Source organism: Lissotriton helveticus, chromosome 2_1, assembly GCF_964261635.1.
Source record: "Lissotriton helveticus chromosome 2_1, aLisHel1.1, whole genome shotgun sequence".
Taxonomy (NCBI): domain Eukaryota; kingdom Metazoa; phylum Chordata; class Amphibia; order Caudata; family Salamandridae; genus Lissotriton; species Lissotriton helveticus.
Genome location: NC_136059.1, coordinates 1,073,270,554 through 1,073,297,415, shown reverse-complemented (window position 1 = coordinate 1,073,297,415; position 26,862 = coordinate 1,073,270,554). Strand labels below are relative to the sequence as shown.

At 44.6% G+C, this 26,862-nt stretch overlaps 1 long non-coding RNA gene across 2 annotated transcripts; it reads right to left on the bottom strand.

Moving 5' to 3' along the window:
- Positions 1-26,589, bottom strand: LOC144819594 (uncharacterized). Of its 2 annotated transcripts, none has more exons than XR_013607476.1 (4): positions 26,480-26,589; positions 984-1,092; positions 789-892; positions 1-88 (listed from the first exon to the last, which is right to left on the bottom strand). It is a non-coding gene; the product is annotated as an uncharacterized LOC144819594 (long non-coding RNA). The 2 variants fall into 2 exon arrangements; XR_013607475.1 differs by lacking the exon at positions 26,480-26,589 and adding an exon at positions 20,639-20,852.
- Between the last annotated feature and the right edge of the window lie 273 nt (positions 26,590-26,862).

Sequence of the window (26,862 nt, the reverse complement as noted above, 5' to 3'; positions counted from 1 at the left end):
GTTGGGAACCTTTTTATTCAAGAAAATTGGAAATTCAGAAAATTGCTAGCTGCCAACGCGTTTCGTCACCAACGTGACTTCTTCAGGGCTAGAAGCAATTTGTACATAAAACAAAGAATTACACATAGAAAATATCTACAGGATAAAAGCAATACAAACAAATATTATATATACAATTTAAAAAACGGTAGTTGCACTAGGCCTAGTACAACTAACCATTAAATGTTGTGCTCCATAAATTCCATATTTTCTATTGTGGTCTACACTTATTATAAATTCATCTAACAAATCCAGATTTGCATTTATTGTACTTCACACATTTGGAAAGTGATAAACAAAATTGACATGTGCTCATCTTTCATATGCAGTCTTTCACAAGATTTAGGTAAGAAGCTAACACAGGGAGGAAAGTTAGCCTCAAAATACCTTCTTGCTTTGCTACGAAAGAGTAAACACTATCTATTATAGTTTGATCAGATATTTTGAAATATCATGTATGGCTAAATAATTACTATATATTCTAGATGTATCATAAATCCACATTCCTAGCTAAATCGGTTTCATGTCAAATAATATGAAATAGATCTACATACACCACACGTTTTTGGCACTTTGAAACATTGGGTCATACCTCTAAAATCGGTAGAACTGTAATGGATAGAGCTTGCATCACTTGAACAAAGATACGCCAAAAAAGAGGACCTATGAATTATCGAAATCACATACTAGATTGCCGCATATTCTTGCAGATGGTATATACTGAATAAATACATACACATGACACTTACACTTAAAAACGTGTTTCCTAGTCCCCCTCGTATTCGATATGGCTTTCAGGTTTGTTCTATATTATATAGCAGTTTTCAATATTTATCATCCGCATCGCAAGGATCTAAAAAATACATAAGACACCTAAGTAACAGTTCGCCCTATATGTTGTACCATGCTAGAATATTAGACAAAATCCTGAGAGTTCTACTTACATTGTCAAAGGTAATATGGTATATCCCCAATGGTGTCTCTCTCTTTTACATGTGTAATTTTTGAAGTATTGTAGGGCCCATCAAGGTTTCTTCAGTAAATGGCGGGCATCTATAATAATGTATATGGATCTTTATTAGAAATACATTCTATTTAGTACATATTAATAGGCCTACTTATTTCTTGGGGTTGTCTATCATTTCTTTTTTATGTAGAAATGTTATGCGATTCTGACATAACAAAGTAGACGGTAACTTATTACTGCATGTACATTTTAGCTGCATGACGCCCAGTCGTCCCCTACATGTATGTAAGGTAAAAAATGTAGCAGCCTCAGGCTAATGGCACACAACCTAGGTACCAGCAAAAATAAAATGTAGTGGCTCTATTTGTCACACTAACATGGCAAATTTTGGTGTGCTATTGTTTACCTGATAGAGTCTCTTTTAGTTACTCTAGTCTGCTTCAAAATTTACAGAGACCAGAGATATTACAAGAAACCACGTTAAGGTTTGAATCATACTTCATTGACAGACCAAATAAATCCCCTTTTCAAATGTCTTCACCACTATTTAATAGAGAAGCAGTGCTGGTAAAATGTGTAACCACTCCCCTATGGTGACGTGATGTAAGACAGAAGTTCATACTAGAAACCACAGGCTTTTATTAACTACTTTAGGCAAAATAGTGCTGTGGCCCTTTGCTTAAGGTGCATTGGAAAGCAGAACCTACAGCTGTTAACCGGCTGTCCCATGCAAAGCATGGGATCAAGCCGGAAATTTATCAGTCGAGTTAGGTGGAAACCCACATTATCCCGAAAGAGTGACAGTGCTACAAAGGGATTCCCGCAGCACTTACTTTTAGCGTGCCGCCGGCGTTTCGTGCAGGGTCCTTTCCAAATGAGTCAAGGAACCCTTGTGCGAGCGTCTTTAAATACCCGTATTTCCACCCAAAATTAAACGTTTCAAAACAGCTGTGCATAATTGTTTTTGCCGCGCATCACTGACATTTGAACTCTCGTAGTTCATAGCGCTAGCATGGTCATGGGAAACGAAGTCCCATTACAACTCAATATCTCATTTTTTATCGTTTCTCGGCAACCAAACGTCTGGCGTCATTCCCGACGTACCAATAGTGATGGGAAATGTAGTTGTTACACCCTCAATCTTTATTTTAAACTATCACCTCCTTTGTAATGTTGTGGGCGGAAACGATAGTGACTCCTGGGGAATGTAGTAGACATTTAACTAATAATCATTAATACACTTTCCAGCTTTGTTGTTCGTCGGGGAAAGCCGGCGCCATTACCCAATGTCCAACAGACAGTATTTAGGCCATCTCTACTGGATAATGGCAGTTTAAAATCTTAGATTACAGAGTAAACGCTCTATAGTCAGCAACGCTGACGCTGCCCCAGCCGCCGCAGGGCCGCCCTCCGAGCCTCGGCCTCCCGTTTTCCCGCCGCTGCCAGCCCGCGGCCCCGCCCCCCGCCAGCCGATTGGTCGGCCCGCTCCCGCCTCCCCGCAGACCCTCCCTACCGGCTCCCTTCTTAAGGGGACCCAGACCCTTCCAAGGGAGCGACCACTGCGCCTCTGGCCTGGTCGCCCCCTCAGCCTACCTGCTGCCCGCTGCACCAGATCCTCGCTGCCCGCTGCACCAGATCCTCGCCGCTGACGCTGCCCCAGCCGCCGCAGGGCCGCCCTCCGAGCCTCGGACTCCCGTTTTCCCGCCGCTGCCAGCCCGCGGCCCCGCCCCCCGCCAGCCGATTGGTCGGCCCGCTCCCACCTCCCCGCAGACCCTCCCTACTGGCTCCCTTCTTAAGGGGACCCAGACGCTTCCAAGGGAGCGACCACTGCGCCTCTGGCCTGGTCGCCCCCTCAGCCTACCTGCTTACCTGCTGCCCGCTGCACCAGATCCTCGCCGCTGACGCTGCCCCAGCCGCCGCAGGGCCGCCCTCCGAGCCTCGGACTCCCGTTTTCCCGCCGCTGCCAGCCCGCGGCCCCGCCCCCCCGCCAGCCGATTGGTCGGCCCGCTCCCGCCTCCCCGCAGACCCTCCCTACTGGCTCCCTTCTTAAGGGGACCCAGACGCTTCCAAGGGAGCGACCACTGCGCCTCTGGCCTGGTCGCCCCCTCAGCCTACCTGCTTACCTGCTGCCCGCTGCACCAGATCCTCGCCGCTGACGCTGCCCCAGCCGCCGCAGGGCCGCCCTCCGAGCCTCGGCCTCCCGTTTTCCCGCCGCTGCCAGCCCGCGGCCCTGCCCCCCCGCCAGTCGATTGGTTGGTCGGCCCGCTCCCGCCTCCCCGCAGACCCTCCCTACCGGCTCCCTTCTTATGACGCCCCCGGAGCGACCGCGCAGCGGACGCGCGCAGCGGGAGCACCGAATGAGCGCCGAAGGTGCGCCAAAGGTAAGCCCGTCTACGCCCGTCCGCGCCTGGACCGCGCCCAGTGCCAGGACCCCTGGCCCCCACCGTCGGAAGCCGACCCGCCGGACCTACGACGCCACCGAACTCAACGCACTCAACACCGGCCGAACCCCGGGCTGCTACCGAGCCACACCGAGACGCACCCACGGATCCTTCAGCTGCCACTCCTGTAAGTTCACCTGCAACCGGACCCACGCCACACCAGCACCCACCAAGCCGAACACCAGCACCACCCACCTGAAGTGCATCCTGATCAACACCCGCTCCGTCCACAGACACGCCGTCGAGCTCTGGAACCTGCTCGACACCACAGACCCAGACGTCGCCTTCCTCACGGAAACCTGGATGAACGACTCCTCAGCGCCCGACATCGCCATCGCCATCCCAGAGGGTTACAAGATCACCCGAAGAGACCACGACAACCAGACTGGAGGAGGCCTCGCCATCATCTACAGGGACACCATCCGCATCAAGACCAACACCGACGACACCCTGACAACCGCCGAACACCTGCACTTCCAGATCCACATGGACCCCAAAACCACCCTCAGAGGCACCCTGATCTACCGACCCCCGGGACCACGCACACAATTCAGCGAGGACATCGCCGACTTCATCAGCCCGCACGCCCTCCCCTCCGCCGACTACATCCTCCTGGGGGACATCAACTTCCACCTGGAGAACAACAACGACCGCAACACCACCACCCTGCTCGACAACCTCGCCACCCTCGGTCTCAAGCAGCTGGTGTCCACCCCCACCCACCTCGCCGGACACACACTCGACGCCGTCTTCTCATCCAGCAAAGACATCACCTTCAGCCACACCACCGGACTCCACTGGACGGACCACAGCTGCGTCCACTTCACCTTCAGAAGAACGACGATCCACCACCACCAGCAACAGGTTGCTCGAAGAAGCTGGAACAAGATCACAGCCGACCAGCTCGCCGCTTCCCTGAGCCAGCACCCTCCCGCCAGCTCAGCGAACCCCAGCCAGGCCGCCGACAACCTCACGAAGTGGATCAGCAACTGCGCGGACGAACTCGCCCCACTGAGGACCCCGCCCAACAGACCCGGCAGCAAGAAGGCCCATGGTTCACCGACGAACTCATGAGTTCCAAGAAGAACTGCCGAGCCCTCGAGAAAGACTGGAGAAGGGAACCAACTCCGCACAACATGACCACCCTCAAGCTTGCCACCCGGAAGCACCACCAACTGATCCGCACCACCAAGAAAACTGCATTCAAGGACCGACTGGACAACAACGCACACAACTGCAAGGAACTCTTCAACATCGTGAAAGAGCTCTCCAACCCCAACGCCGGAAACAACGACATCACCCCTTCGCAAGACCTCTGCAATTCACTCGCCTCCTACTTCCACAACAAGATCGCGGACATACACAACAGCTTCAGCACTCAACCGACGCACGCCACGACCGAACCACCGCCCCCCACCACCACCCTCCGCGCCTGGACGCCGATCAGCACCGAAGACACCGTCCGCATGATGAACTCCATCCACTCCGGATCTCCAACCGACCCCTGCCCTCACCACGTCTTCAACAAGGCCGACGCTGTCATCGCACCCCACCTGCGGGACATCATCAACACCTCATTTGACACCGCCACCTTCCCGGAGAGCTGGAAGCACGCCGAACTCAGCGCCCTACTCAAGAAACCTACAGCGGACCCCACCGAACTCAAGAATTACCGCCCCATCTCGCTCCTCCCGTTTCCAGCCAAAGTCATCGAGAAGATCGTCAACAAACAGCTGGCCACCTTCCTCGAGACGAATGGATCCCTCGACCCCTCACAGTCTGGCTTCCGAGCCAACCACAGCACCGAGATCACCCTCATCGCTGCCACCCATGACATCCGAGCCCTGATGGAGAACGGAGAAACAGCGGCCCTCATCCTCCTAGACCTCTCCGCAGCTTTCGACACTGTCTGCCACCGCACCCTAGTGCAGCGCCTCAGCAACGTCGGAATCCACGAGAAGGCACTGGAATGGATCATCTCCTTCCTCGACGGAAGAACACAGAGAGTCCGCCTACCACCGTACAAGTCAGAGGCCACCGGAGTCATCTGCGGCGTCCCTCAAGGATCCTCGCTGAGCCCCACCCTCTTCAACGTCTACATGAGCCCCCTCGCGGCCATCGCACGCCAACACAACATCAACATCATCTCCTACGCCGACGACACCCAGCTGATTCTCTCCCTCACCAACGACCCCGCCACCGCCAGAGCCAACCTTCACGAAGGGATGAAAGACGTAGCCGAGTGGATGACAACCAGCCGCCTGAAACTGAACTCAGACAAGACGGAAGTCCTCATCCTGGGCTCCTCGCCCTCCGCCTGGGACGACTCCTGGTGCCCCCCCGCCCTGGGCACCGCACCCAAACCGACAGACCACGCACGCAACCTGGGCTTCATCCTGGACTCCTCCCTCTCCATGACCAGACAAGTCAACGCCGTCTCCTCGTCCTGTTTCAACATCCTGCGCATGCTACGTAAGATCTTCCGGTGGATCCCCACCGAAACCAGGAAGACGGTGACCCAGGCACTCGTCACCAGCCGTCTGGACTACGGCAACGCCCTCTACGCCGGAACCACCGCCAAGCTCCAGAAGAGACTCCAGCGTATCCAGAACGCCTCGGCGAGACTCATCCTCGTCGTCCCCAGACGAAGCCACATCTCCAGACACCTGAGAGACCTGCACTGGCTCCCGATCAACAAAAGAATCACCTTCCGGCTCCTCACCCACGCACACAAAGCCCTACTCAACCAAGGCCCAGGATACCTCAACAGCCGCCTCAACTTCTACGCTCCCAAACGCCACCTCCGATCGACCAACCACGCCCTCGCCGCCGTCCCCCGCATCCGAAGAGCGACAACAGGAGGAAGGTCCTTCTCCTACCTGGCCGCCAAGACCTGGAACTCCCTTCCGACCCCCCTCCGCCTGACCCAGGACCACCTCTCCTTCAGGAAGAAGCTCAAGACCTGGCTGTTCGAGCAGTAGCAGCACCCCCCCCCCCCCCTAGCGCCTTGAGACCCTCTGGGTGAGTAGTGCGCTCTATAAATGTCCTTGATTGATTGATTGAACGTCCCCGTGTTATAGTTCAAAGCAAGTAGCGGATTGATGTTTATTGTTCTTCTTAAAATGAACCAAGAACTAAAGTTAGTGTATCCATCTATCCCATATAATATTGACGATACTTTTCCCTATATCACAGCATTTGAATTAATTCAGTGGTGTGTTAAGTGTCACCGATTCGGTAGTGATCGAAAAATATGTATAACCCCTTTACATGTGACCATAAAAAATGCTAGAATCCAGTCTCAGCATTATCTGTAAACACATAGTTCATTCATATATAGCGATCACAATTAGAGATTTCAATTGGGGACATTAATTCTTCAGATTGTTGCACAGAAAAGAGGAACTAGGTTATGTTGTTAATGCATTTTTTTAAAATTATGCTTGATTAAATCCCAATGTGACAATTTATATGATTACAGTTTAACATAGTTGCACTAACAAATACGATTGTTGAAGCATTGACGCATGCAATGAAACATGCACTTATTTGTGTCAAATTGGACAAATAGCCAGTGTCAGACACATTAACAGTCTCAAACAGGTTTATAAAAAATGATGAAATTCATTAGTAAAATTTAACCCTTCAGAGACAGCCCTCAAACAACATATCCATTTCGCCTCTGTTTGCCTCAGTCTGACCATTCTATCTCCTCCTCTGTTCCCTTCACATACATGATCTATAGCATGAAACTGGATCTCAGTCTGGGTGGGATGTGTCTCTGCTATATGTTGGGCTATTGGAGAACGGTCATCTCTCTTTTTGATGTCCCTAACGTGTTCTTGTATTCTTATTTTGAGCAGTCTACTACTGCTTCCCACATATATTTTCCCACAATAACATTGCAGAACATATATGCAGAAAGTAGTGTTGCAGTTCATGAAGGAGAGTATGGGATATTCTTTTGATCGATTGTATTGGAATTTAGTACACCTATTAATTCCAAATTGACAGACATGACATTTTCCACATGTATGGAAACCCACCGAACCGGTCGGCATCCATATACATGGATTGGATTTTCGTTCTTCAACGTGACTAGGGCATAGCATATTTCTAATTGTTTTACCTTTACGGTAGACAACTTTAGGTCGCACAGAAATGGCATTGGCTGGCACTGTGTTACATTGTAAAAGCCCCAATGTCGTCTCAGAATGTTGTAAATATGGCCACTAAACATGCCATATTCTGTTATAAATGCAACCTGCTCATTAAATTCATCTTTCTTTCTGTTTTGCTTAGATACTAAGGTTTCCGATCTAACGAGTTTTTTGGCTCTCTTTTCAGCTTTGTTTAGGCACGTTTCTGAATATCCTCTTGTCCTAAAGTTGCTTTGTATGTCTTTTATGGTTCTGTTGAAGTTGTCCTCCTGACTACAATTTCATCGTGCACAGACCATTTCTCCATATGGAATGGCTGAAATGGCAGTGCTGGAGTGACAACTATCGGCATGCAACACACTGTTGCAAGCTGTGATCTTTTTGTGCATGTCACTCTGGATTTTATTGCCAACCACGTACAACTTCAGATCTAAATATACAATCTCAACTTTAGAACTATTAGTCGTTAGTTTGACGTTGAAATTGTTTTCATTTAAATAATTGAAATATTCTGCAAACGCTATTTCACTGCCCTTCCATATTAACAAAATATCGTCAATATATCTGACGTAGAATAAAATGTTATCAAGCCAAGGGCCTGCACCTCGTCCCCAAGCATGTTCCCGTTCGTATAGCCCCATAAAGAGGTTCGCGTACGACGGTGCCAGTCTAGAACCCATGGCCGTACCTTGTAACTGTAAGAACCATTTGTTTCCATGCAAGAATGCGTTCTGTGCCAAGACCAGATTGGCCATTTGCAGAAGCATCTCAGAATGTTGTAAATGGCTTGCATTTCTCTTGTATAGATAATGGGTTAATGCCCGAGTCCCCTGTTCAATTTCTATACAGGTGTATAAACTCTCTACATCCATAGTTATGAATGTGAGAGTACCCGGTTCCCATTGAAAATCCTCCAACTTGCACAGTAATTCCCTACATCTGCTTGAAGTCTATTAATACTACAAGACACAGAATGCATCACATTAGAGAATTTGGTTGTGTACACTCCTAGACCCTATTACATGACTGGAGATGTAAAAGAAGCCTGCTTCCAGGTACAGGTGCTTGGCAACTAACTTCCTAGTGGACCACGCCTCCCAATCCTTGTTGGATACTATTTGGATCTTCGTTTCCCTTTTTGGAACTCCTCCTTTGTATTTTGGATATTTGGATCAGACTCCTGCCTCAATCCAAGGTGAATTGCTTTGTCTGGCCGATTATTTTTGTGTATAGTGAATCCCCGTTTTCGTCTTCTGTTTGGTGACGAGTTTTTTTAGGGAGCTCTTTTTATTCCTGACTCGTTTTTCGTTTATTGGTGCTGTGCGCGCACCACTATTATGTTAATGCCAATTTGGCATTGTCGCTTTTATCGCGGCGTTTAATTTTTCTTTTTGTTGGGGCATTGCTGCTTCCTTCGTGGCGGTGATTACTTTCTTTGAACATTGCCTCTTCCCTTGCGGTGGCAGTTACTTTCTTTTAACATTGCCGCTTCCCTTGTGGCGGTGGTTACTTTCATTGAACATTGCCGCTTCCCTCGCTGCAGCGATTATTTTCCTTCGGGCTCTGCCGCTTCCCTCGCGGTTGTTATTTAATTTAACCTGGGCGCTTGGGACATTCAATATAGAGCTTTAATTCTTTGAGCAGCTTCCTCGTTTTCTGTATGATTGTGCCTCAGTGTAAGAATTGCCTTCCTCTTGGGTGGACATCTTTTTCATGAAGTTTGGAGCCAGTAACGCTTGAACATTTATCGGAATATTTCCTGATAGTTGTGGGATTTGTTTACACAGAGTATCTTGCTTATTCCTGTGTGGAATCCTGTTATCAACTCTACCTATCCTTGTTGCTGATGACGGTGAGTCTGGGAGGGTCACAACCTGAGAAGAGAGATAGTGCCTAGGGGTATTAGACATAACAATTGAGATAATTACTGCCAGTGTTAATCTGTTTACATTTTTCTGTTTGCCTCCTATTAGAGCTTCAGCGCTTGCACCCAATATTCCTGCAGTGCCTGAGTATACAGTGTTTGTCCTTCACCTTGTTGGTCCTGAGCTGTCTCTTCTCTCCCCTATGGGCAGTTACCAGTAATCCAGTAGTAGACGGATCTGGTGGTACCCTGAGGGAGAGTCGAGGTCCCTCTTCGCTCCCGAGGATTAGGCCTGGAACCGCGACAAGAGGTAACAAAGCAGAGAACACATAAGGAATATAGTAAATAAAACAGCAGAACACAAAGAGACAAGTAGGTCCTTTGCTAAGGTTTGTCTTTTTTAATCTGGTTCTTCTTCAGTGAATATACACACATGCAGCCAACACGTTTTGCCTTGTTACAGGCTTCCTCAGAACAGAAAATTATGTTATGGCATCGTCAGCAATTTTCAAATAGAACTGTGCCACAAAGGACAGATATTCACCCAAGTTGCACTTCTTTTAAGACTCAATTTGACTCCATCGTGAAAGTGGTAGTGAACCCCGACTTGAACACTGATAATCTAGGAAATGGCCATCACACTTATCAGTGTGAGGGGACATTTTTAAACATCTAAAGTCTTTGGGAGACAGCCATCCATGCAGAAATCTGGCAGCCAGCGTCCAGCGTGTAAATACACAGCAAAATCAGCCAACTTCCCCTAAGGGCAAAAATAAATGATTATGATGTATGCTTTTTCATAGGGGGCATGGTCACACCCCGAAGGAGGTCGTAATGTTGCTCTCAGGGGACAACAAAATACTGGCCTATAGTTAGAAAGTTTGTGTGTTTTTTGGGGTTGGCACCACCATAGTGGAAAAAAATAATACATTTAAAAAAATGAAAGTGCATTGTGCTTCCTCGTGTTACTTTGGGGCCATTTTATATTTCAGCGGATGGCCTGTTGTTCGGCTGGGGTGAAGCAATAGATTACTCCCTCCCCATGGTGAAAGGTCCCCACCAAATTTATAAATGACCTCCAAACCAGTGATTATTTACAAGACATTGGTGGTAACCACCATCACAGCAGTTCCAGTCAAAGTATATGCTGTTTGTGCAGGGTTGCACCAGCACAACACAATGCACCAAACAGTTTTATTTTGAAAAAGAAAAACTGAATTTTCTTTTTTATAATGAATAAAGTAATGCTCCCCTCGCCACAAGACTCATCTCCCATGGTGAGGAGAGCATTTTCAAATTTTTCTGTCCCTCACCCCCAGGGTTTGCCTGGCGGTGTCGGACAGTAAAACAATGGCTACATGTCCACCCATCTAAATTGGGCGGGTGGACATGTAGCCATTTCTTCAACTGCCTTAACTCTGTTGGGCTGTCTGAGAGGTTTGGCCATGACAGTGATGGAGCAGTCACTGCTGTAGCTCAACCTATGATCCTCCCGCAATTAAATCGGACAGGCAGACCATTATACTTGCAGTGTGTGTTCTCTGTCACCGTTGCAATGGAGTAAACATACCGCCAACATTTAAATCGCTTCTTTCGTCTCAGGGAGGTGTCCATGGGTGATGCATGGGCATTCCTGAGCATCCAACATTGCTTTTGGATACAAATCTAATGAATGAATGAATGAAAAGTAATTCATGGAGTGCAAACGGATGCTTCAAATGTAGCATCCCAGCGCTAAGCTGGGATAGGACGAAGAGTGACCAAGTTACATTTCACAGAAGAGGAAAGTCTTAAGGTGAGCCTTGAAGAAACATTCCATGTGAACAGCTCAGCGGTCAGCAGGTAGGGAATTCAAAAGCCTAGGTGGAAGAAAAGAAAAGGATATACAACCTGCTCTCCTTTTATATACTTTAGGAAAACATGCAGAACCTCTAGGGAGAGTATCTAATAATTCTTTTGTACTGAATTGAATGCAGCAGACAGATCTAACAAAATGACAACCAAGGTTTTCCGTAAGTGAAGTTTGCATCTTATAAGCTCAGTGATCTCCAGAAGAGCAGACTCTGTGATGAAACCATAATGAAAACCTGATTGAGAAGGGTGAACAGTATTATTTCTTTCAATAAAGCTTGGGATACAAATACAAATATTTGCAAACATGGACTTGCAGCAAAATCCAGCACCTGTCTGAGAATGCTGTAACATGGAGAAATATATTTTTCTTGGAGGACAAAGCCTCAAAGGGTAGTTTTATACAGGAATAGGGCACTTCTTCCACAACCCTAAACTTGGCTGTCTATGAAGTGTGTGGTATAGGGTCAATATTGGCAAACTAAAGCTTGCTTCCTTATCGATGGTATTTGAATGTATGATAGCTGTAATAATGCTCCATATTATTCTGAGCTATTTTGCTCTTAGTTTCAAAGCTTTAATGCTATACCCGTTTATAGAGCAATGTGTACAAAAGAAGCTTGGATGATGTTATCAGTGATGTAATCAATTATGTAATTTGAGATGTCATGAGTGTTGCCATGAGTGATTTCATAGAACATGTCATGAGTGATGTAAAATTTGAAGTCATAAGCTGTGCATGGAGGGAGTGCAAGTTATTGTTAGCTGTGCTAATTGTAACTGCTGAATTTCAGTGGTTTTTTTTTCAAAACGTTAATGTTGTCACTGACATATTCACCTAACTATAGCAAAACTTTATCCTTTGGAGATTATATATATGTCACACAACTTTTTTAGAGGAGATGAAATTGATGCACATCAACCAGAGAAACCCCAAAACCCAAGGAAAAGGACATAGACGGGGGAGAGGAAGGGGCAGAGACTTTCAATCAAATTTAAGAAAAGAAGAAAAACGCGAAGAGAGAGTGGGAAGAACAAAGGAGTACCCATTACGCAATCATCTGAAAAAATTAACAAACACGAATGACGAAGAACTACATCCTGAATCAACATGAACAAAGTTTACTAAACAAAGGACTTACTTTCTGCCCAGAGCAACACTATGACCATGTAGACACCAGAGTGGAAGTGTATACATTTGTAGGAAAGCTCAAATGGCCAAAATTAATTTCTAAATCGGAACACAATCAAAAACAGGAGGGAATATCTAAACCTCCAGAAACCAACCTCAAGATATCAGATAAAACAGTCCTTAAAACATCATATGACCTCATGTTGGATTCTGGGGACAATGAAACGACAGACTCACAAGTACTAGAGGATTTCAACCTTGCGAGCAACAGAAGCACTAAAAGTGGTCTCAAACCCAAGTCCAAATTATGTCCCATTCTCAGCCCCGGGAATAGAATTGATGTATTCCATGACTTGGTGGTGTATGACCTAGAAAGGATAGATGGAACATGCAATGTGAATACAAGAAAAAAATATATCAAAGGTTGAATGACTAGCATTGAAAAATCCTATGACCAAAGATGATCTGATAATCAAGCCTGCAGACAAGGAGGAACTGTGGTGCAAAAAGGATTACATTAAAAAAGCCATGAGACAACTAAGTGAAAGAAAGACCTACACCAAACTGACAAGAAACCCACTAAATGATCTAACACTGGAGTTGGAATCCAAAATCGACAACTGGCATCAAATGGGACCGATAATGGATGATGAAAAATTGTTTTAAAAAATTATAGTCCAGTTATGCCAACAATCAATCTTTTACCCAAGGTCCATAAAACGCTTAATGAACCACCAGGAAGACCAAACATCTTCAGTTGCAACTCATTATATGAAAATCTTTCAAAGTATGTGAACTTTTATCTGGCATCATTGGTAACAAACTTGAATTAATATATTAAGGACACCGGGGACTTCTTGCGGATACTAACAAACACAGACTGGCAAGAGAGATTCCACTTAGCAACCTTAGATGTGGTATCCTTATATACCTCAATAAGCCATGAAGTGGGTTTGAATGCCATCAGCTATTTCTTGAAACAAAGGAATGTCCAGGAGCTACAACACACCAGAATGCTTATGGAGATGATGAGAACAACCACATGGAGACCAAAATATACAGAAAACCTACGGCTACTAATAGTATATTGCATGGCGATAGTTTCCATGCTTACCGCTGGTATGCATGGAAACTATCAACAATCAAATATACTCAACAAACATGTGGGACCACAGTGGGAGTTTCTTTTTCTCAAATATATGCCAACCTTACCATGGGTTGGTGGGAGAAAATCATAGCTTGCAGAGAGGAACGAGGCGCACACAGCAAAAATCAAACTATGGCGGCGGTTCATAGATGACCTCTTCCTGATCTGGAATGGCAGCCAGGAAGAATTTGTGAAATACATGCAGATTCTAAACAACAACAATGTAGGGTTACAATTCACACATAACATCAGCATGAAAGAAATACAATTCCTGGATATCACTGTATATATTGAGAACAACCACATGGAGACCATAATATACAGAAAACCTACGGCTACTAATAGTATATTGCATGGCGATAGTTTCCATGCTTACCAGCATAAAACTAGTATTCCTTATGGGGAGTTAAAAAGGATGAGAAGGAACTGTTCAGATGACTTGGAAATGGAAAAGACCTTCCAAGAGACAAAAAATAGGGGCCGGATTCACAGAACTAACTTAAGACAAAATCCTAAGCTTACTAACATTTTGGTATTCACAGAAGGCACTGACTCATTTTGGTATTCACAGAAGGCACTGACTCATTTTGGTATTCACAGAAGGCACTTACTCATTTTGGTATTCACAGAAGTTTATAGTCCTAACTTTAGGACTCCTAAATGCCTTCTGTGAATACCGAAAGTCTTAAAGTTAGGATTTTTCTCAGTTTAGGATTAGTAAAATTAGGACTCCTAATTTTAGGACTCCTAAACTGAGAAAAATCCTAACTTTAAGACTTTTGGTATTCACAGAAGGCATTTAGGAGTCCTAAAGGTAGGTCTCCTTACTTCTGTGAATACCAAAATGTTCGGCATGTGATTCAATTCTTTTAGATCCATTAGTGGAAATGTATTTATTTCATTTCAGTTGCCGGCAACCCTTTCGAAGTGCTTGAAACCTATTTTGTCGGATAGATTCTGACCTCTCCAGTGGGGATATGTGTGCATAATTCAACCTGGTATCTTTTGTGCTGCCATCTATTTACCCTCCAGTGGGTGAGTCATACTCCTGTAGATGTTAATTTTCCAGCAATTGCTAGATGTTGGTTTCCTGGTGTAATTTGTGTCCACTTGCACAATAAGAGAGGCTGACTTATTAAATGTGTATATACAATTCTTCCGACTGGTTTAATCCATAAGGTGTCATGCTTCTGTGATTTAGGATATGGGGCAATTCCTTTTGTCGCAGTGTTTTCTCCCTGTTACCACCTCGTACACTCACTGGTATGCTTTCCATCTCATAAAATGTCAGTGTTTTCCAATTACTGTTGTGGTGTAACTCCATATGTTTGGCCACTGCATTATTCTTGTCTTTGTTTTTCATGGCGCGTACATGTTTGAGTATTCTTTTCTTTAGTTCGTATATGGTGCTCCCCACATATTTTAACATGCAAGGGCACTCAATCACTTATACTGTATATTGACTCTTACAGGTTATCAGTTCTTTGATTTGCCCGACTTTGTCATTGGCCATCATTATTTCCGTGACTGGTTTTGCAATTTGGCACACCTTGCAACTGTGGCATTTGATGAAACCTTTTGTTTTGAGCGACGTATCCTTATGTTGTTTTGTTTTGAAATGACTGTGCACAAGCCGATCTTTTAGATTTTTGGCTCCGCGATATGTTATGGTTGGGTGTGATCACATTCTTTCACCTATTGTTCCATCCAACTGTGAGATCTTCCAGTTCTTTTTTATTATGCCAACGATTTCCTTGGATTGTTTGGAGAAGTCCAATATTAGTCTTATGGGTTCCAAATCTGATTGTTTCTAATAATTATTTGGTATAAGTCAATCTTATCTTGGTCTTTCATTAGCTCTATTCCAGCACCTATTTACAATGCTTTTGCTGTATTTTCTGCCCTTGAATCTTTTTATTGTTCTTGCACTTTGCTTCTTGCATTCCTCCTCCCCACTGCAAATTCTTCGTAGGTGGAGAAACTCTCCCTATGGAATGCTGGCTGTCAAGGATGGCTGGTCGAAACTTGCTGCTTCTATGGTGACGTTCGTCGCTGTGGTTTTACGATGAACTGTAGTTTCCAGTCGATTATTTTTCATGTACATTTCAGCATCCAGGAAAGTTACCCTTTCCTTGGTGACTTCATGTGTGAATAAAGAAAGGACTGGCCGTTCCTTTTGACTGTAAGAAGCAAGCCCCTGATGAAGAGGATGCAGATCCTTGAAACGCTTTGGGCACAAAACTGCAGTCTGATGTGAAGGGCATGTAAAGGAGAAAACCGGAAGGTTGGGACTCTGTGTGTGCCCTCCATGAAACACCTTGGGCCATTTGGTGAGTCATTTCGAGCAGGGCAGTCCTGTCCTGCGGAGAAGCACCATCCAGTTAAAGTGAATGGAGGCTGCTGCAGAAAATAAGTTTCTGCGCTATGCAGCACAGATGACCCAAATACAATGAAAACTTGTAACGAATGTCACTATCCTACGAAGGAAATGAAATATGCTTTTAATTTGTCAAGAGGAACTGAACCCACTTAGGGTAATATAAAGAGGACTATATATCCCAGTATGCCGTTCTGCACTTAGCAGTAGAACTATATGAAAAGACATGCTTTGCCAGGAAAATAAAGGAAGGACTGGGCGTTCCTTTTGGCTCCAAGAAGCAAGCCCCTGATGAAGAGGATCCAAATCCTTGAAAAGCGTTGGGCACGAAGCTGCAGAGTGATGTGAAGGGCATGTAAAGGAGAAAAACTGACTCTGTGTGTGTCCTCCATAAAAATGCCTTGGGCAATTTGGTGAGTCATATATATATATATGTGATCAAGGCCGCTTGGACGGCTGAAATACGTCTTGGCAAAGTGTGAGAAGAAATAAAATAATACTGGAAATCAAAGTTGGTCTGCGCCCGTGATTCCGCGTTCAGGCGGTGTTTTTCGCAAGTATATTACCTACTGGCGGTCGCCAGTAGGTAGTTATAGTTAGGATTGGCTACCATAGGAAATCCGCAACATTCTTTTGGGAATAACTCTGGCGCCGGTTGAGGTATTTGTGTGTAATGTTCCAAAATTTTGGCCAGCTCTACTCCGCTCCTTCCCTGGAAGTTTCGGGGGGATTCGTGGGGTGGGGGCTGAGAAAAAAGGGGGGTCCCAAAACGTGTTTTCCCCATGTTAATTTCCTTAGGACGGTCTGACAAGTCTACAGCCCGAACCGCTGAACAGAATTACGCCAAACTTGGCAAAATTGTAGGGACTGGTACGCAGATGTGCCTTTGCTATATTTGGTAAAAATTGCTCCAGTGTTTTTTATAAAAATTAACTTCAAAAACACATATATATCTATAGGCGCACTCCGAGCGCTCACCGGTACGCGTACCGGGGAGCGCCACACAGCACGCTAAGGGAGGGGGCAAGCGGAAAGCTGATTGTCTGTCGGGTGTCTGTCAACATTCCAAACAGTCCGGAGAGTCCGCCATCTTGTGTCTCGGTAGAATCGAGACACAAGAGGTGAAAAAGAAAGGGGGAAATAATTAAAAGGGGGCAGAGTAGACACCCCCTGACCCCCTAGGTTTTCTGAGGGGGGCCTAGAAGGACCCTGAAGGGCAAAAAAACTTTTTTATTTTTTTTATTTTCACGGGGTAAGCGCTGGGTGCGCTCCCAGGTGCGCTCTCCGGTACGCGCACCCTGAGCGCACCACGGGGAAAAACAGTGTAAAAAAATAGAGTAAAAAAATTATGTAGAGTGTTTAGAGGTAAGTTAGCTCTGAAAAGAGCTGTTATGTTATGTGGGTGTTTTTTGTACCTATAAGTAGGTACCAATGCAGAGTCTAATATTCAAGAGGAAAACTCTATTCCCCTCATCTGTAAAATGCACACCATCTCTCCTATACATGCCTTGCATGTTGTAACACAAGTTGTTGTGGTAAATGGAACCCATACCATAGTCTCTGAGGAAAGCAGAAACAGTTTTATTTACATGTTTCCTTGCTTTCTCAATCTGTGGACAAAATTGGTTGGACCAGTTCCATTTTTGCCTTTGGCATATATTAGAAAATACCAAGGCAGTTTTTGGAAAAAACGACATCAATTGCCAAAAGATGTCCTTTAAAAGCATTTCCAGACCTACCCCAGTCAAAGTGCCTAAGTCATTTCCACCACAGTGCACAATTATAAGGTCAGGGTGTGGTAAATGCATAAAGGATTTTACCAATGGTATCAATTGGTGACTCCTCAATCCTCTCTGTCCAATCCATACAATGTCCACATTTGGTAAATCAAGGTTGTAAATACCTCTGTTAGCTACGTATTTTTGACTCCAGTGGACATAGCTATGACCCACAAACCAGACTTTTGGCATTTTGAAGGTAGATGTGCTTCTAGTCAGATGAGTGGTGGAAATGAAATGGCAGTTTGATTATGAAAAAAGTGGTTGGGAATCAGTGCAGTTGAATAACCAGAAATGATTGGAGCTTTCTTAAAAATTTCCACTGAAAATGAGGGTGCGTTCTTTTTTTTGGTACGAAGTCATTTCAATGGTTGAGAAAAAGTCATTTAAAGAAACATTGCATTTCATTAGCTAGTAGATTGAGAGGGCAAACAGCCTTGATGGATTCTTTTGCAACATAGTATGATGAACTTGTGAACTGTGTGCTGGTTTAAGAGGGAGTTACCATGGTTACTTGGTGAATGAGCACTGGGGGTATGGGTGAATGTTATGTGAGTTTCAAAGTCTTGAAATGTACAACCAATTAAAATGTGCAGTTTGGTTTTGAATTTGTGTGGGAACAATTTTGATTGGTTAGGTACAAGAATATGGGTCTGAAATGAGAAAGAATCTATGCCATTATTGAAAGGGTCCAGTGAAGGAAGCATTATTCAGAGATTCTGCTGAAGAATGACTGTGACTGACACTGTTTTACATCTTCCAAAGCATTTTTAAAGGTGAGTAATGATTCTTTTAAAAAAGATAGAGAGCTTAAAGATTTTTGACAAGTATCACAGTGAGTGTTTGTGTGAATTAAGGAATTATATTTTTACCGTTTTCCATAATGTTAGCTGTGTGTTTATAAGGTAGACTTCTTTTTAAATTGTTTTTAATGCTTGGATTCAATGCTGGTTTAGAAATTGTGTAATGGTTTCATTGGAGTTGTAAATATGCTCCTTTTTTTGAAGCGCCTTGTGCAACCTTTAACATGGGTGGAAGCAGTGAATGTATTCTTTTTTTTAATAATTTTTTCCTGGTGCGCTCAGGGTGCGCGCACCGGTAAGCTTACCGGTACCATTTTGTCTTGGAGTTCTCCAGGTGTCTTGTATTCAATATTTTCAATGTTTTTATTTGCCTCTCGTAGAAATTCAAGTAAGTCTTCCCAAGTATACTCACCCTCACCAAAATGGAAGCTCTTCATTTAGTGTGATTTCAGGGTTTACAATGGTATTCATTTACCATTAAAACGTAGTATTCATTTAGTGTGCATGAAGACTAAGTAGTATGCCCACAAGCCGAAATATGCTAATGAGGGAATACTAGTTCTACTCAACTACCCTTCAAATACATGATGAACACTTCAATTGATTGCTAATAGAAGACTAGTAGTATTCTAGAAGAATAGTATTTGAAGCTTAGTAGTATAGAAATGAAGGCTAGTCTCATTGATTGTGACCACTATTTAAAGGCTAGTGGTATTCTTTGTGACCACTATTTGAAGACTAGTGGTATTCTTTGTGAGCAATATATGAATACTAACGGACCACCATTTGAAGACTAGTGGTATTCTTTGTGAGCAATATCTGAATACTAACAGACCACTATTTGAAGACTAGTGGTATTCTTTGTGAGCAATATCTGAATACTAACGGCAATGATTTTTAAGACTCAAGTAAGACTAGTAGAATTTGAAGTGAATGTTAATTGAACACTAGTCACATTCGCTCTGATTAATGTATAGTAATGCGATTGATTTGATTGCACAGGGCTTCTCTTAATGATGCCTTATGGGCCTTTCAGACTAAATTTTATTTGTTACATGTTTTCGGAGTGAATGATTATAATCTGCCTGTTACAAACTCATTAGTCATACATTCAGAAAAAATTATGATGTGTACCTGGAACATGTGTTTGTTTTCAGACTACCCAGAAGGAACAATTGTGCAAAATTGAATTAGTCGCCATATAAAAGCTTAACTGTTCTAACTCCTCCTGTGTTGATTTTCACGCCTGCTTGGGTCTGTACTCTGCCATTAGGCAGGAATTGTGTCTTTGTGGACGCCCTTTCCAACGCCTGTTTTCCTCGGGTCTGTAGTCTGCCATTATGCGGTTTGTTATTGCACACCAGGGGGGTCAGTAATAGGCCGTTTTGTTACTTGCTCCTGGGGAGTCTGTTATGTTGGAATTTTAGAATTCCATAGTCCCACTTCTGTTAGGCAGACTGCCCATTATTATTTTTCCTGCACCTGGGCTGTTGGGTCCTGGGCTGTAGCCCTATTTAAACGTAGGCTTTGCTTGCCCACAGTGTAGGCTGACACCCTGCCCCCCATATCTGACCTCCGAAATAACCACTTACCTTTTGAAGGGTTTTTCTGCCTGGTGTCATGGATTCCTATCAGGAGACTTACCAGGATGACCAGTGGGAGGAGGATCCCCTTAACGCCCTACCATGGGATGATTCCTTTTATGACGCAGTGGACAATTCCATAGTCGCGGAGGCATTGGCGCCGTTAGAGGATCGCCTGACACATAAGATTGATAAGGCTTGTGAGCTATTGGCTAAAGCTGCGCTATTTGTGCCAAACCCTACACCAGGGAATGCCATGACAGATGCTCAGCCACCACCTTTTAAGCGACCCCGAGACTCTGGCGTCGACACTGATACTCTCAGTTGCCTTAAGCAGGCATTCCTGGCCAGTTTTCAGGCGCCCACAACCCCTGTTGCAGCAACCGTTGCTGCAGCATCACTTGCTACCCAGGGGGCGGATGATCAGGGTGGAGTGGATGATCAAGGGGGCACTGCGCTATATAAAACTTTATAAATAAAAAAATAATAACCTTACCTCCAGTAAGTCTCCACAGCGAGATTGCTAAGAGGTCTTTGGAGGCCATGTCCCCTTTCTCCACCACTCCGCAAACGCGGCTCCTGGCACACTAATGGTTGGGGATGAATTCCACTTTACTCCTGAGGGACCTTTGGAGGCTGAGAAGCCCTCCTTGTACCACCTGTAAGTCCTACACAGCGGGATTCCTGGGAGCTGGTTGGAGGCCCATCCACCTTTCTCCACCACTCAGCAAACACCATTACTGCTTAAAAAATTATAGACATTCGCTGAAAAAAATAAAGGTTACAGGGGCGTTATAGCTAGGAAACGGAGATTGAAAAAACTTTAGTAGTTCAATGAAAAAACCAAAGGTCACAGGGACGTTTTAGCTAGGCTCAGGTTTCACTTGAACAAAACCAGTGAAATTCAGCTGTTATAGTTAACTTACACCCCTGCAATGCACTACCTATGACCTCATGTATTACATCACTCATGACATGGTCAGTGACATCACTGATGACTTGATCCACAAAATCACTAACACATCCACTCACATCCCCATAGAACCTTACATACACCCACTCCCACATGATAATTCACAAACCCATTTAGAGACCGATTCCACTACTTACACACCCACTCACAAATTCATATATCTACACACACATCCACTCACCCATACAGCCACGCATACACCCACTCATTCATGCAGTCACTAATATATTCACTCACACACCCATATTATCCCCCCATACACTGGGTTAGTCAGCTGTAGAGCTACTGACACTCACTCACCCATCCATACAGTCAATCACACAGCCACTTACTCACCCATACAATTACACCCCCCACTTCATATGCATACAGATACTAACAGGGACTCACTCACATACAGTTGCTGGCACAAGCACACACTCACCCATACAGTCACTTACATACCCCACTGCACACCTATACTGACCTTTACATACCCAGGTACTCACCCATACACCACTGGCACATCCATTCACTCACCCACACAGCCATACACATACTCACCCATACAGCCCCTCACACATGCATTCACTAACCCATACAGCTACTGACTCACCCACTCATTCATCAATACAGGCAGTCACACACCCCCTCACCCAGACAGGTACTCAGACAACTAATCAATCGCCCATAGAGCCACTCATGTACCCACTCACACACCCATACAACCACTTAGACACCAACTGACAGACTTATACCGCATCTGTGTGTGCACAAAGTCATGAGGAAAGGTGGGCGCTTCTTTATCTTGCGAGGCACTGGCATCTCTAGAGGGGAACCCGATGGGGGGCCGTGCCCTCCTGGCCCACCTTGTGTCCTACAACCACAACTGCTGAATGTGCCGAAGCCTGACACATGAAACAACCATTGGCATTTATTTATTGGCACTTAATAAAAGACATTTCTTTTCACAACGATTAAAATCTGTGACCTCTAGATCACTGCATATAGCATCAGATCTGATCCACTGAGCTATCATGTCAGCAGACACACTTGGCCAGCCAAGACTGACAGTAGCACAGACAAGCGCCATCTGCGAGCAACCTGAAGGAAACCTGTTCCAATCTCGGTGAGGCCAAATGATACTTTCATCCTACCAGGGTAAACAAAATCAACACGTGGAGTTGGTCAATCACAATACTAATTCTTGAAGGGCTACAAAACTCGATGTGAATAGGAGAACAAGGGTAACCCCATACATTTTGAGAACCTGGGGGACTATAATATGTTTACAAAAACATTGATTCACAGGGAAATAAATCTCTGTGATATTTCACCATCAGGGAAACACAAATTGCATGCATAACATTATTATTAGATGATTATAACAGTAATGTACTCTTTGGCTGCATTTGAAAGGCGGGCTCCCGCCTTTCAAATAAAGCGCAGCACTAGAGAACCCGAAATGGAGACGAGAGGCAAGAAATTAAAACCGCCTCACTTTTCGCCTCTTCCAAGTCCACACCCCTCAAAAAAACATACTTTAAACGAACTTTGCACAAAGTCCACGCTGTTAACGGTTCGCAGATCTAAGCAACTCTTTCGCCTTCCCCTCGCCATCGGGCACACCTGAACTTCCGCTTCCGTTCCTACACCAGCAATCAAATGCTGATGGGAGAAACAAAAGAGGGACCAGACACATTCACAGTGCATTCTTTAACTTTGTGGCCATCAAGCATTGGCAATGACAAACAGTGTTCTTATACAATGTTACCAACGATCTGCCTGCAGCATAGCTGCCAAGGTTTCATAGCTGCCAAGCTTTCAATTTGCCATGTGTGACATTATCATAATTTTAGTCTAAATATGAGTGACATTTGAATGACTATGAGTGACACATTCTTGCAAGCAAATCCTCATCTCCAACAAAGAAGAGAACCTACAAAACGCAGAGTGGCTTAAACCTTTGGACGCTCTAACAGTAATCTGACCCTGGCTAAATCCGTAAAATCCTTAGGAATCACCCTAGACCCCAAACTGGACATGACCAACCACATTAAAAACGCTTGCCTTCCTCAACCTAAAGCTTCTATACAAAATCAAACCATTCATCCCTACTAAAGACCTCAACAAGCCAGACAATTGCTGGTGCTATCCAGGCTCGATTATGGCAATGCAACCCTAATTCCACAAAATCCAACCTGGCTCCCCTCAAAACCACCCTCAATGCAGCAGCCAGAATGGTCACTGGAATCAGGAAATATGAACCCATTTCACCAGCACTAAGAGAACTTAAATGGCTCCCTGTTGAACAGAGAGACAATTTCAGAACGGCATGCCTCGCGCACAAATCCCTCCACACTGGAAAACCGGACTATCTGGCCTCCAAACTTAAGAGGGCCGGGCAGACGAGAAACATCAGGAGCTCGAACACCCTCCTTCTCATCCCCTTGAGAACACGCAAACACAAAACAGCTACGAGATCATTTGCTGGAACCGCACCTAAAATTTGGAACTCCATCCCAGCATACATCAGAACTATCCCTTCCATCACAAAATTCAAAAAACACCTTAGAACCCTCCTCCTGAACCGCACCCTCCCGAATGGATAGCCACGATATGCCGGACAAACCTCTTTACCTCTTCTATCCTGACACCTACCCTTCTCTACCCAAATAACTGAATAACATATCCACTACTCAAATGACTTCATATTTTACCATACTAATTTTCAACACTAATCCTTTATGAGTTCCGGAGTGGCGTGCTACTCGCCAAAAAAGCGCTTCAACATCCATCAGGGGTAACAAGTGCTGTATGAATGCAAACCTTTCTTCCCCTTTTATCCCTCCGCTATCCTTCTCACTCCAAATAACTGTCTAATATCCACCACTGAAATTACTTTCATATTTCACCATATTAATTCACCACTAATCCTTTATGGGGTTCTTGAATAGCATGTTTCAACACCCCATCAGGGGTAACAAGCGCTATATAAATACAAACCTTTCTTCTTCCTCTATCCTTCTGCTATCATTCCAAATAACTGACTAACCTATCCACCACTTAAAATGTACTTGCATATTTCACCATACTAATTAAACACTAATCCTCTATGGGTCCCGGAGTAGCGTGCTACCCGCCGAAATAGTGCTTTGACGCCTCGTCAGGGGTAGTAAGCGCTATATAAATGCAATTAAAATACAATACACACGTCAGCAACCTTGTTGAAGGCATTACTGCAGCAGGGCTTTATCATCGTCACAGGCGAAAAGTCAGATCATTAATTCCACCCTTTGCGGTCGTGACAGTTCCATTCTCTTCCCTGCTAACATCTCTCTTCCTCTGCTCACTTTGTCTCAATCAGATCACGTGTCCTCACAAATAATATCTTTTGGCCGCGGATCAATTTTTTCTGAACCCACTTTCCCTCTGCTGGAATCTTACGATGGGATAATTACAATAATGCTTGAAATAAATGATATAGTATACCTCAAAGGACAGCACCACGTGGCACCACCAAGCTCCTAATAATCATTACATTCAAATACTTGTTAAGCGCTGTGAAGTGGCCTTTAAGTGAAAAGACAGCTCCCCATAAAACACCTAAATGAATAAAGAAAATTAAATACTTACAGAAATCTCTATGACTAAATAAATAAATACAAAGCCCATTATAAAAAAGTCAAAGATGTCTTAATGTATGCCACGTGAAAATGTAAAACATACTTAGTATCACTGGAAGGGCCCATGCCATTCTTATAGAGGTTTAATAACAGACAAAATGCCATACATTGATTAGTCTTAGCTTGCAAATAAGTGCAACATAGCACGAATCACATGTCACTCTTACTTATGTGTGCATTCGTGCTCCTGTTTTGTGTGGACGCAGATCGCTATTTATGTGTTCGTTCTGCAGACCTGTTTACTTCACACTCACATTGCTGCTCATCCTCTGGCTTACCATGTGATGTTTATGTGCTATCTATGTGCAGGACTCACAGTGTTGTGTTTTTGCTGAGTCATTTCTGTGTTTATTTGTAAGATTCTCGCTGCTGTTTGTGTGCTCTGTGATGTGTAGGCCTGCCATGGTTTACTGTTGGAATTCAAGATTCTGTTTCCGTGCACATCTCAAAGACCTCTATGTTCACAGATCTTACACCTGCTTTGTTTAGTGTTGTCTGTGTGTGCCTGACCTCACAGTGCCATTCGTGTGTTGGGATAATGGTGCTGATAACAAGCAGTCCTTGTTGTGTTTTTTAACACGTTCTTCATAGTCAGCAATCACAGTGTGCTTGGCTACTCTGGAGAAAGGTGTCGCTTTTAATGGCAGGGCGCTCTTGTTGTGATGGCCCGTTTTGATGTTGCAGTTAGCTGTGCAAACCCTGACATCTAAATTATTCCCTTCCGGCTCCTTCGCCCCATACCGCAAATGTATCCTTTATGTAACGCATGTAATCCTAAATCCTTAGGTTTCTCAACTGGTTCTTATGTAAGCGCTCTGACACCTTCAGGGTAAAGTTCACGCTATAGAAAATCACATAATTAAATGTCCATACTTTGCTTTGTTATCGGTTTTCACTGGCAGCAAAGTGACAGCGGAATCATTTTAAAAGAAGAGAGTTTCATCTTTACTGGTTTTGCATGCATGTATGTGTTTTTTACATGTTTTTTTAAATTTAGAAACATGATGTGCAAAACAATAAATCTGCCAACTTCCTGTTCTACAATGTTGCCTGAACGTGAAGGACTACACATAAATATACTGTGTGAGGTGCTCAGGATCACGCCGAGAGTCTGCAAAAGGAGCTGGGAACTTCACAGCTGAGGACGAGTGTTTTCGCTTCTTGTCCTCTCCATTCCCACCTACCCTGTGCGTATACCTGTCTTCCATATCATGTGCAAGGATATTTGGTATGTTAACACTGGAACGTGTAAGTTAAAGGATTTCAAATATTTTAATACTGTTAAATATGGCTATGTAAATAAAGACTGCCCGAGACCAAATTAAATATAAATACATGTTCAGCATGCATTTCATTGCCCCAGAACTTCGCATTTTAAACTTTGCCCGCTGGCACCCCGCCATCTTCGACGCACTCCGAGCAGCAGCTTTAGCCTCGATGTGTTGATTCCGCACTTAATTATTAAGTTTTGCCGGGAGGGAAAAGGTTACTTAATCTTTAAAAATGTTTTCGTGCGAGTCTCACTTTATTGAGACAAATGATTCAAACGAGAAATGTTAATTAAGAAATGCAGAGTTCCGTTCACCCCTCGCTCTTCGTGCCAGGCGCCTGCTGCTGTGCTCTCTCAGCTCGGCGTCACCCCCTCCTCTGCTGCAGAGCCCCCCCCCCCCCCCACCCCACCCCACCCCCGGCCCACAACCTCCGATAGCTGCTTCCTGTGACATCTTCTCCCGATGGTCGGCCCTTGTCTCGTATCTCTGGGGGTGTTGTGCCAGCTCTGCTCCTGGGTCGGTGGTCCATGTTGGCGCTCTTAATTTAAATTGAAAACACTGCGCAGGCGCAGAAGGGAACTTTGCAGCCCAAGTCGGCCAAAATGGAGCCCAAAAAGAGCCCAACTCAACAGAACAAGCCCAACGCCCATCAACAGAAGACCAAAAGAAGAAAGACACAAGCCTGAAAGAACTGGAGTTCCACATAATGATGAAAATAGGTTACAAACGTGAATGGGCACGAAGAGGAGAAACATTTATTATCCCTTGCAAAGCAAACAGCTTTATATGTAGTTCAATTAATAACATATTG